The sequence below is a fragment of the Poromitra crassiceps genome, assembly GCF_964638095.1.
Source record: "Poromitra crassiceps genome assembly, chromosome: 1".
In the NCBI taxonomy this organism is placed as follows: domain Eukaryota; kingdom Metazoa; phylum Chordata; class Actinopteri; order Beryciformes; family Melamphaidae; genus Poromitra; species Poromitra crassiceps.
The window spans coordinates 91,546,882-91,560,366 of record NC_139623.1 but is presented as its reverse complement, the minus strand read 5'-3'; positions in this window follow the sequence as shown (position 1 = coordinate 91,560,366).

Below are 13,485 nucleotides of genomic sequence, written 5' to 3'. Positions count from 1 at the left end.
AACGTTACTTAAACTTTAAGGCAGTATGGATACGGGACACGTAGCACGTATTACAACGATCTGGTAAGCCTTTGCTTGTTCCACAGCACTGTGTTGTCTGCTAGAAGAGCAACTAATGTTAACCTGTAAGTTGAACAGAAAGTGTTTTAGCTTGTTGCAGGCTACGCGGCTAAGTGCAGAGCTAATCAGTTAGACAGTGAATAGGCGAGCGAAGCGGTGCAGGCTGTAGCTCACTCAGCTGATTACTGACCTGATAGCTTTTTATTTCTCCTCACAAAGCGCTCCAGGTAGAGATGCAAACAAACAGGCTGTTATAGTGAAGCTTCTCTGCATGCATTAACAGCTGTGTGAGCCTGACGCTGGCTTGCTACGTTGAGGTTAATGTCATGTTGCATGCCCTAGGTGTAAAGTGGTATCGGGCGTGCGGCCGTGTATCGGGCAAGTACGAGTACAGCAAAATAGGCCAGTATCGGCTCCGATACGTATCGGTATCGGGCCACCTCTAGTTTTAGGCAATAAAATATCCAGCCAAACCGCCTCAATATGGGCATTTTCCAGATCAGACCTTACGTTGAAGCAAATGTCCGATCGAATGTACCCGCACACCCCACCCCCTTTCCTGTTTCTATCTTTCCTTATAATTGAATAATTTTGTATTTCAATATCAGAATCGCTAATGGAGCTATCCAGCCACGTATCTGAAAACGAAATAATATGAGCCTTGTTACTCGCAAACAGCAGCCTAATTTAATCTATCTTGTTTACAAGACTCCTTACATTGAGGTGTATGATATGCAGCCCTCGAGACGACCACAGCCTGTCCATGGACATGCAGAAACTGTCTGACGAGGGTGGGGTGATTGGGGTGGAAAGATGGGTTAAGCTCTCCATCTGAGCTAGGGGCCTGGATTAACATTTATGTTACCAGATAGCCTACTAACAGGAGTAATAAAATCACGGATCGGGTTAAGGAATTTCTGATACCGTTATTTGACCGTTTAACCTTGGAAATACATGTTCCTACAGACACAGATCCATGCAGGATAATAGATTTTAACACCAGTAGCCTAGAGCAGGAGGAAAAACAGTTCTTATGTGATCCACTATAAGTAAATTAAAAAGATCAGTTGTAAAGTTAGAGTTAATTAACAGACAGGCAGGCCAGCAAGGGAGGGAACCGGCGGTAAAAATAGAGATTTCCGCTCTATAACAAAGAGATTTCGGCTCTAGGTCCAACACGTTAGCAGTTAGCCTATCTGGCTACCCGCTAGCAGTTTGCCTAGTCAGGGCTGGTACTAAGCAGGATTAAAACACTATAAAACGAAAATAAAAATAGAGAGTTCCGCTCTAACCTCTCCCACCCCCCCATGCCTAAACCTAACCTCCTGCAGACCCTAACCCTAAACCTAACCTCTCCCACCCCCCACGCCTAAACCTAACCTCCCCCAGAACCTAACCTCTCCCACCCCTGTAGGCTAAATAACTCAAGATGCTATGTCGGAAAGACGGACCTAATATCTTTCGCAATGGCGAAACCTTTTTTGGAGATAAAAAGGGCCCCCTCTCCGAAAGCATAGAAGTCAATGATCGGAATGCCGACACTTCGGAATGGCGAGAGGACCCCTAAGAACATAATTGACAAATAATTAGCAAACAGATGACAGAGATTACAGAGAATTTCTAATGGCAGAAATCGGTTAGAATTAAGTAGAGAATCCATGGTGACAGGCTGCCTGTGTGTGTGCGCATTTGGCACAGTGGCAAGATGATGGATGAAAGGCACACACCGCACAGCAGTGAATACAGTGAGTAATACATGTTTCAGGTGCAATGTTATAATACACATGACATTTTTGCACCAAATTCCCCTTTTTCCCCTCCATCTCTGAATCGGACCGGTTTTATTTCCTTTTTCCCCTCTGTTGCACTAGTCATGCATTTACTGTAGCCAGCAACATGTTGCCACTCTCTTTTTATTTTGAATTGATAATCAGGCTCGTTTATATGCGCTGTAACTTCATGTTGTGATTTGCATTGACCATTGGTTGGATTTGAGTATGCAGGGGACGGGATATGGGGCAGATCCCGTGCGTAATCACTGTGGCAGCTGCTGGTAAAGGGGAATTGCGTTCAGGTGTGCGCGCCATCACTGATAGGTTAGTCATTCTTTTCAACACAGTCCTAGGAATCCTTAGTAGGGATTCTACGCCAGGATTGATAGATGAGACCCCGGGTCTGATGTCTCATCTATCAGACCCCGGGTCTCATCTATCAAACCTTGCGTAGAATCCCTACTAAAACCATGACTAACCTGTCCAGTGACTATCTACTCGATCCAATCCGTGTTTCACCACCCAGTATCGTCTTGTAAAGGTATCATACACAGACGTATAGATGTAAAAAACAAAACAAATAATTACGCAAACCCTGACCCATCTTTAAGTCCAGCAGTCCCCAGTTGCTTAGTGGCGAAGACTGAGAAGTGCACACATATGCACCGTATCCCACACAAATTATTTCCAATGCCGAAATGCCTGACCGGCCGCAGTCCAACTGGCCTAATATGGAGACCGGGGCGTTCGAGTCGTAAAGCTAACCCCTACCCTATTAAAGAAACACATATTTTTAAATGTGTATGTTAAAGCCTATATGAACGAAACGACTAATTACAGTAAGCGCTCGCTTTTGGACATGGGGATATTCACTGCGTAACTGCGCGGCAGCCCTTTGGTGTGTTTCAAATGGATCATTCCATCAGCACCAATTTTCATTAGTTTCTAATGGTTTATCTGAATCCGATCTGGTTAATCCTCCAATTATCTCCCTCTCTCTCCCCTCTCTCTCTCTCCCCCTCTCTTGCTCTCCCCATCGCTCTTCTCTCTCTCTCTCACTCTGTCCCTCTGCTTGCCATGGCACTCAGCAAGAAAGAAGCTGCTGTCACAGACGTGACTGTGGCTTTTAAGGGGAGTGGGCTGGACATGATCTCACACGTGTGAATACTGTTTTGGGCATAAACACGCCTATATGGAGGTTTGCACCGAGATGACGCCAAGCGCAGCGGGCCGACACGCCCACGTTTTGCGCTATTCCAGCGTAAAACGGGTGCTAACGCAAAATTACCACCTTTGCGACGATAGAGCCCTTAAAGTTTTAGTACAAAGTAGTATCAAAACTTCTCAGTCAAATCATACCTGCATTCAATCCTTTTTGTATACAGATTTACATGAGAAAAAACTACTATTTGTATGGTTTTGCTCACAGCCAATCACAGAGCGTTCTTTGATTTAATGCGACGTGCGTTTGGCCCACTACAACCCAATGCAACAGAGCGCAACAGAATTGGCAGTTCAGCATTCCAAGATGCCAGCAAAACGTTCAAAAGTATGGCTATACTACACGGCTGTGGCGTCTTAAAAACAAATAAGTAAATATCTGCATCGCTTTCAGGGTACTGGTATTGGTACTGGTATTGTAATTTGTTAAACGATACCCATCCCTAAGCCACACGCACGCACGCACGCACGCACGCACACACACACACACACACACACACACACACACACACACACACACACACACACACACACACACACACACACACACACACACACACACACACACACACACACACACACACACACACACATCCCCCTCTCTGCTGTGAACATTGACCCTACAGTAGCAGGTCTGGTCTTTACACAGCACTACTGCTCCAGATATTCACACACAGTGCATTAGTGTGTGCACATCAGAGGTCTGTTTTGTGTATGCGCGCGGTTATGTGTGTGTCTGTGTGTGCACAATTGTGTGTGTGTGTGTGTGTGTGTGTGTGTGTGCATCTATCTGCATCCATGTGTGTGTGTGTGTGTGTGTGTGTGTGTGTGTGTGTGTGTGTGTGTGTGTGTGTGTGTGTGTGTGCGTGTGTGTGTGTGTGTGTGTGTGTGTTCGTTCCTGCCAGGCCTGCACTAATAGTCCTAATGCTTCCTGAGGAGTTGCCCAGAGTTGCATTAGCCTCTGGATGGGCCATTGATTTGACGCAAAGAGCCTTGGCCAACCCCGCCCCAACACACACACACACACACACACACACACACACACACACACACACACACACACACACACACACACACACTCCACCCATCCAGCCCCCTTAAAGCTCTATATGGCCAAGGCTTCCTGTCCCGCGCCCACAGGGTTATCTCCCCAATGCAATTAAGGTGCTTTAAAAGTGCATTTTCAGGAAGAAGAAGCATGGGGGCAATGAGTGAGAGTGCTGGCTGGACAGCTCCTCTACCGAATGGGATGGGAAGCCCCCGCGCTACTCGCCAAGAGCCGGGGCAGATGGATGGAAGGATGCACGGGCACACCCCGACTGAGAGGAGGGTGGGGAATGGATGCATTACTATGGGGAGGAAATGTGTGTCTGTCTGTAATAGAAGGGGGGGTTATGGTGCAATTATAGTTGAAGGAAAATACCATAGTTTTACAATCATCTGTTCTTTTCTCTGTGGGTAAATATCTTCTTTCCATTAACTTTGATAACAACTAGCTGGTTCTTGCACAAGTAGCGTCTGGATCAACGGACACGGCCGCAATAATATAGTTCACCATGGCTGGAGTTTTTTTTTTTTTTTTTTTTTTTTTTTTTTTTACAAATAACTGAATTGAGCCAGCCTGCACCCAAATCATAACGGCAACAATACATTTCAATGAGGCACGGGCAATGGAAGTAAAATGAAGGGAAAGTGCCATGAAGTGAGCATGTGTGTGTGTGTGTGTGTGTGTGAGAGTGAGAGAGAGAGAGAGAGCCTGGTTGTGCAGTACAGTGAGCCATTTCTCCATCCAGATGATTTAGGCACATTAGGGTTAATGGGCTAATTACTGCGGCTGCTGCACGTTATGCAATATCTGGGAGGATCCAGACAATTGGGTTTCAGCATCTGACACAGAATCTCTATCTGCCTGCCTCCCTCCCTGCTGCCCTAAGCATCTTCCAGCCCATCGAGGAAAACGGCACACACTGCGCTCGCATTGAGGCGCTGTCTGGAAGAAGAAGAAAAAACAGCAAGGGCGGTAAAAGTCAACTGTTCCGCTCAGTGTGAAGGTCTTCTCAGTGCTTTGCTTCCTCTCTGATCTAGCTCACGTTGAGAGGTGCGATGCAAGATTGTAAACTGCGACAAAAGAAGTAGAGACTTTGGTGAATTGTGAAGAGGCCGCCTGTTAATAATATGCACTTCTTGAATAATGCACACAGAAAGACTGTACCTTGTATTCAGTGTGTGAGAGACATACGATGGGGTTAGGTTGGGAATAAGGAGACCTGGGAGACAGAGCGGCAGCAGAAAGAGAAATGAGACAGACACAGCTGAGGTCCCATAGGCTCAAATGAATCATAATGGCTTTTCAAGGAAAAAGGCAAGAAAAAGGGAGAGGTTTTATTAGAGTGCAGTATAGGGAATCAAGGCAGGAATAAAACTGCAGTGAGAGACTTCATGAGATATGGGGAGGGAGGAGAGCAAAGATCAAAAGAAGGCCGTGTAGAGAAAGGACAAGGGAAGACGAGAGGCGGAGAGAGGAAATATGGGATCAGAACAGGAGACAGAGAGAGGAAATATGGGAACAGAACAGGAGAGAGAGAGATGATTATGGGAACAGAACAGGAGAGAGAGAGAGGAAATATGGGATCAAAACAGGAGAGAATCAGGGTCCAGATGAGGAAGATGTGGAGGTTGAGAATCCGATCGCCAGAATAAAATTGCATTGCAACCCAGGGATATGTAGAATTTCAACATAAACTAGAATGTCTACATTTCCTACCGAAAATGTAATTGTGCTTGCTGTCCTCGCCATGCACCGCCTGCCTTCCAAGGTCCCTGCCCATGCAGCTAGGGGGACTAAGTAGTTATGGGTGTGCCTATGCGAGTAAAAGTACTTGGGAGTAGAAGTAGGGGAGGTCCGGGACGAATGAAGCACTTTTTGGTTTTTTTGTCATTGTGTAAAGATTGTTTCAGCTGGAGTTATAATATTTTCATGTAAGCAACCTACACATGTCCTCTGGCAATACCAACCGTAGTTTCGTTCCATGGGTCAATACATCAGACGTCATCAGATGGCAACCAGAAGCTGCGCAATGCTTAATTTGTCCCACAGTGAAGGGACAAATAAAGCACAGGCGGGGGACTAATGTAGCGGTTGTGAAAAAGGCACAAAAACAGCCAGGTAACAATTTTTTTCTGGCATTAATTCCTTCATCTTTTGGTCATCTAAGAAACTAAGTATTATGAAATACATTTTAACACATTGACTGCCAGCCGTTTTTTTTTGCTGTAGGTAGCTTCTGCCAAGCCGTTTTTTGAGGATTCTGGCTCATTTTACAAGAGCCGAGGATTCTTTTCTGCTTGGAGTTTGTGAACATACAATATCTCAAAAGTACTAATAGAATGTGTACTTTCTCTGTCTAAAAGAGTTAGTTTGTAGAGTTAGTAGTTATGTAAGCATTAGCAATTGAATACAGCATGGTTTCAGCGTCAGAAAAAAGATTCAGAGATAAACGGCTTTTTGTGAAATTCGATAGAACAGTCACTTTAACCATTCATTTTTGGCATCAGTAAGACCTAAACAATAGTTTTGAACAGTAATTTCCTCCATAACAGCAGGAAACTCCCCTCTGCTCAACTCCTCCCTCCGTGGGCGTTCTTCTTGGCTGCAGCGCCGTGTCACAAGCACTTTCCTACCTGTGCAAATGCACTTTCTCATACTCTCGACCTCTCAAATAAATTTCTGAATAGAAATTAAATTACTCTAAATTAGAGCGAAAAAGAAACAAAAAAGAATGGGTTGAAAATCCCATTCTAAAAGCCTTTTATGGCTGTTTCCAATTTGGTGCTATTTTGCAAGGCAAAATCGCCTGCTGCACCACAAGCTTGTCACCGGTCTCACTGCCCCGCTGCCGCTGTGCGGCTGTGCCTGGCTGTGCCTGTCTGCGTGGCCACTCCCCGAGGAAGCCCGGCTGGACTCGCCCGCCTCCCGGAGCCCTGGCCGAGAGCTCCGATGAAGCCCCTGCGACTCTGGTCATATTTACGCTGCGTGCCTCAAAGTGTGCTCCATCCGCAATCCACCAGGCAAGTTTGCAATCCCGCACCGCCAGCAATCAGCGCGAAAATGAAAGCGCCTCCGCCAATCCATTTTCATGAGAATGGAAATGGATCACACTGCTTTTTGCTTGCCTTCCTACTTCCTTGTCGCCACTTAGTGGGTCGGTGGAATGGGTTGTACACGTTGTACACGTCCAATACTTATATAAGATATGTAAAAGGGTTAGATGCACAACCCACCGTCAAAAAAAAAAAATCGATGCCAACGACGTGTTTACACGTTGTTGGCAGTCAACAGCTGGATTCTGAAAACGTGTATACACGTTGTTGGCAGTGAACGTGTTAATATGTTATATGTTGCAAATTAATATAATTATAACGTCTATCTATATATTTTGCTGATGTGATGTGATCAATATTTTACCTCCCTTAAAGGAGAATTTCGTTTTTTTTTAACCTGGATCCATCTCCTGGCATTAATTATGATTTGGCCACTCACCAGGCGATCTCCGCGGCGTTTCTGGCCGTCCTAGCGTTGTTTTGACATCAATAGCGTCCAAGTCAGTTGTAAAATGGAGCTGACTTGGGGCCAAGTGTGAGCCTGTCTTTCCTGCATCTAAATAGCTATTTTTATTCCCGTTTTCGCCAAATATCGTCAGAATCTGATCCCTCAAGAAGCACCACAGTGATATTTCCCCAAAGGCTGTTTCCTGGAGTCCCACAGGGATCAAATTACCTCAAACGTGATCTCGGTCACCAAGTCTCGTGAAGTCCCGCGATACTTTCCTGCCGACTGACCAAGTACAGGAGGACGCTTTGCGGTGGTGGTTTTAGCGCAACCTATGTGGGGTTTGGCATAACCTTCGTTATTTCGAATCCCACATAGGTTACGCCAAACCCCACATAGGAGGCGCTAAAACCACCACCGCAAAGCGTCCTCCTGTACTTGGTCAGTCGGCAGGAAAGTATCGCGGGACTTCACGAGACTTGGTGACCGAGATCACGTTTGAGGTAATTTGATCCCTGTGGGACTCCAGGAAACAGCCTTTGGCAAAATATCACTGTGGTGCTTCTTGAGGGATCAGATTCTGACGATATTTGGCGAAAACGGGAATAAAAATAGCTATTTAGATGCAGGAAAGACAGGCTCACACTTGGCCCCAAGTCAGCTCCATTTTACAACTGACTTGGACGCTATTGATGTCAAAACAACGCTAGGACGGCCAGAAACGCCGCGGAGATCGCCTGGTGAGTGGCCAAATCATAATTAATGCCAGGAGATGGATCCAGGTTCAAAAAAAACGAAATTCTCCTTTAAATGGCTTATCCAAAGAAATATTTGAATGTGTGCATTTTTTTGCCCTCTGTCCGTGGTCCTCTTCCTTATGCGAGGCATTGTCCTGCAAGCACAGATAAATGCATAGCCTATTCAAGGCAATTGGAGCAAAGTGCTTTATTTGTCCCCCGTGCGTTTCCCTGGACGAAAGCTAAGCTAGCACAAAGGATATGCTAACATTACACACAAAACAATCATTGAGCTGTAGTCTACCGATAGGTCTAACAGATGAATAGCGTTAGCAGCATTAAATAAATAAATTCCAACACGCTAATAGAAAAATACACAGTTTGCAATATTTTACTCGCGTTTGAAAATAAGACGAAAAGGCAACGTTTTTGCGGATATCTCCGCCATCCACTGACTGGCCGAGCTGAAACTTCACAGGAAGTGAGGTACCAGGAAGTGTAACATGGGGGGAAAGAATCGTCTTCCTGGGTTTTGTCAAAGATAGTATATGAGGACAAGCTAATTCCGTCCCCCTGCTTAATTCGTCCCGGACCTCCCCTACTTGGTAGGTGGGGAAGTCAGACTGGTTGTAGCCTACTAGAGAGACACAAAAGGGTAAAGTTGGCTCAATCTCTGCAATCTAAAACTACATTACCTGCAAACTACAGCCTCAATAATTACCATGTATTGTAAATGTCTCCAACTGTCTCAAGGAAAATAGGACATGATAACCTCCAGAGAAGTAGTATTCCTTGTAGTGTCATTCATGTTTATGGTTGCGACAACAACTGTTTACAAAACTAGCAGGCTTACCAGAGCTGCAAACACACAAGTGAAAAGCTATCAATGGCTGCATCTAATCAGCCAGTAACTAATGTAGGCTATCTTCCATTATGTTAGTGTAAGAAGTCAAATGTACTGATAATAGTCCCTGGTCACCAAAGTAATGTTACCCTTTTAGTTTTGTTACAGAGTTGCTGATCACATCTAATCAGCCAGTAACTAATGTAGGCTATCTTCCATTATGTTAGTGTAAGAAGTCAAATGTACTGATAATAGTCCCTGGTCACCAAAGTAATGTTACCCTTTTAGTTTTGTTACAGAGTTGCTGATCACATCTAATCAGCCAGTAACTAATGTAGGCTATCTTCCATTATGTTAGTGTTAGAAGTCAAATATACTGATAATAGTCCCTGGTCACCAAAGTAATGTTACCCTTTTAGTTTTGTTACAGAGTTGTTGATCGCATCTAATCAGCCAGTAACTAATGTAGGCTATCTTCCATTATGTTAGTGTTAGAAGTCAAATATACTGATAATAGTCCCTGGTCACCAAAGTAATGTTACCCTTTTAGTTTTGTTACAGAGTTGCTGATGGCATCTAATCAGCCAGTAACTAATGTAGGCTATCTTCCATTATGTTAGTGTAAGAAGTCAAATGTACTGATAATGGTCCCTGGTCACCAAAGTAATGTTACCCTTTTAGTTTTGTTACAGAGTTGCTGATGGCATCTAATCAGCCAGTAACTAATGTAGGCTATCTTCCATTATGTTAGTGTAAGAAGTCAAATGTACTGATAATGGTCCCTGGTCACCAAAGTAATGTTACCCTTTTAGTTTTGTTACAGAGTTGCTGATCACATCTAATCAGCCAGTAACTAATGTAGGCTATCTTCCATTATGTTAGTGTTAGAAGTCAAATATACTGATAATAGTCCCTGGTCACCAAAGTAATGTTACCCTTTTAGTTTTGTTACAGAGTTGTTGATCGCATCTAATCAGCCAGTAACTAATGTAGGCTATCTTCCATTATGTTAGTGTTAGAAGTCAAATATACTGATAATAGTCCCTGGTCACCAAAGTAATGTTACCCTTTTAGTTTTGTTACAGAGTTGCTGATGGCATCTAATCAGCCAGTAACTAATGTAGGCTATCTTCCATTATGTTAGTGTAAGAAGTCAAATGTACTGATAATGGTCCCTGGTCACCAAAGTAATGTTACCCTTTTAGTTTTGTTACAGAGTTGTTGATCGCATCTAATCAGCCAGTAACTAATGTAGGCTATCTTCCATTATGTTAGTGTTAGAAGTCAAATATACTGATATTAGTCCCTGGTCACCAAAGTAATGTTACCCTTTTAGTTTTGTTACAGAGTTGCTGATCACATCTAATCAGCCAGTAACTAATGTAGGCTATCTTCCATTATGTTAGTGTTAGAAGTCAAATATACTGATAATAGTCCCTGGTCACCAAAGTAATGTTACCCTTTTAGTTTTGTTACAGAGTTGCTGATGGCATCTAATCAGCCAGTAACTAATGTAGGCTATCTTCCATTATGTTAGTGTAAGAAGTCAAATGTACTGATAATGGTCCCTGGTCACCAAAGTAATGTTACCCTTTTAGTTTTGTTACAGAGTTGCTGATCGGTTGTCATGTGTCCAGTCAGCCAGAGAAGCTGCTTGGGTAGCATGCTAACTAACGCCTAACGCAGTGGTTCTCAACTGGTGTAGCCTCAGGACCCACTATTTTCCTTGTCATGAAGTCGCGACCCAAATTTCAGATTTTTTTTTAAACCACTCAAATTTATTGCACAAAAAATAGCGCATTAATTTAATACACAATGCCTTCATGCACTGTCAAATGAACAAAAAAGTGCAACAGAAGTGCAACTAGGGCTAAAAACCAATTGAAATAAGGCAGACTTGAATTACAGGCCTATATGTTTTTAAATTTAAACAAGTCAAACTGGTCATGGTCAGAAAGGCTTATTTGAACTGTATGAAATATGAAATAAAAGGCAGACTTACATGCCTATATGTTTTTAAACAAGTTAATAATAATAATAATAATAATAATAATAATAATAATAATAATAATAAAACAAGTTAACCTGGTCATGCTAATCCAGTTTCAATAGTCTGAATTTAACTAATATTAAATAAAAAGGCAGACTTTTCTTGAATCACAGGCAGGCTATATGCTTTTTAGTTAAACTGGTCATAACTTTTAATTAAACTGGGGCCATGCTAATCCAGTTTCAATCATCTGAATTGAACTAAAATTAAATATGAAATGAAAAGGCAGACTTCTCTTGAATTACAGGCAGAGCATATGCTTCAGCTTGTTAAACAAGTAAAACTGGTCAGGCTAATCCAGTTTCAATAATCTGAATTTAACAAATGAAATATGAAAAAAAAAAAAAAGTCAATGTCCGCGACCCAATCAAAACGGTGGGTCGCGACCCACCAGTTGAGAAACGCTGGCCTAACGCTAGCATTAGCTCAATTAGCTTGTTGCAACTAGTCCCAAACATTGATGAACAGTGTGTCCTAACGCCAGGGGGACAAGGTGTTTGTTTTGGCTGGCTGAGGTTAGCCTATAAGGCACAGTTGTCGTGGCTAACAGCCTCCATTCACACTAGGCTATTCACACTAGGCTATCTCTTCCATTATGTTTTCAAACCCAGCTGGCTGTATATAATGAACAACCACAAAGTGGTGACACTTACCCATGGGTTCAGTTCATTGTTTTCTGGACATGTTTCCATGCTACAGTAACACAGCAGCTAACAGAACAGACAGGCCTCCCATGGTTGGCGACAAGTCTACATCATTCTCTCTACCCATCATGCAACACTGCTGCTCAGAGTTGCTCTTAAGCTCTATTTATCTGGTCAAATCTCAACGGATTCCTGTTTCCAGTACACTTTTAGCATTTGGTTTTTAACAGAGAAGAGTTGGAGCTGCTGAAAACATACAGTATGCAAAGTATAGGTGTGTCTGTTGTCTGTACAATAGCGTGCGTGCGTCAAGTCAAGGCTGGCCATAATGACAATGAATCCGCACTTCCTGCTGCCCTTCAAAATAAAACAATTTAGAAGGTACAGGTACTGAATGCTGATATAGCGCCCCCTAAAGGTGAAATGACAAAATATGTGTGCTATAGGCTCAGAGTACATCCGTCCACACCTGTACCAAGTTTGGTTAGCATCGGACAATCTTTGTGAAATAGGCCCCACCCACAGAACGTTGGAAGTCGATTATATCGCAACGGTGCATTTTTTTCAAAAACTTCCAAATCAGTGTTGTGCAGGACAGTCCCCACATGATGTGTGCGTTGGTTTGGTGAAGATTGGACAAAGTTTCAAGGAGAAATCGCAAAAAAACAGTTTTGGACAAAATGCAAAATGGCGGAAAATCTAGTCAGACGGAAATGGGCGTGGCCTAGTTGAGTAGATGCGGGAGGACCCAAGGAATGCAGGGAAAAAAGAAGTTTTATGATAGACCCTACGGTTCAAAGGTTATGGACCAAAAGGTAAGGAGGGCTGTTATAGCGCCACCATCAGGTCGATTTGTGTCATTTTTTCAGAGATAGTAAAAGACCCCTCTGGGAACCTCCCTACAAGGTTTGGTCGCTCTATGCCATATGGTTTCTGAGATACAGCTAATGGAATGCAAGCTTTTGCCAGATTTATCTAAACCCAATGCAAGTCAATGGGGAAAAAAATGGCGCTTAATGGCGAATAGCGGCCAAACCGCTTTCACAAACCCTTAGAAAAGTCATAGCACACCTGTCCTCAATAAGCCGGTCATTTTGAGGTCTGGCATGTCTATGTGGCGCAAAAATTGTGGGAGTTATTACGCGCAGAACTTTTGTGGCGGATGGAAGAATAATAAGTATGTCGGACTTTAAGATTGTGCCTTGCTTGTCAGCAAGCACAATAATTATGCTTCTAAAATGTGGCATTTGGAAAACCTTACTGTCTTTCCAAAATTAAGCGCAAACAAAACTACTTTTAACAACTTTGGTTATGTTTAGGCAACTTGGTTAAGGTTAGGATTATGTTTTGGCTTAGGCTATAAATAACACAAAAACATTAAATGTGACTCACAGTTTAAATGTAGACTTTGGAAACGCTGTGACCATGACTGGGAATAGATATGTCACGTTACTACTTCCGGTAACGTGTGTGTGTGTGCGTAGCCATGGGGGAAAACGGGAGGATTTCCCCCACGCTGACCCATTGACCATGCGCCTATGGCGGCGTTCACACACAACGCGTTTTTTTCAGTAAGAACGCTATGGAAATCATGTTGAGAGTGCTTCC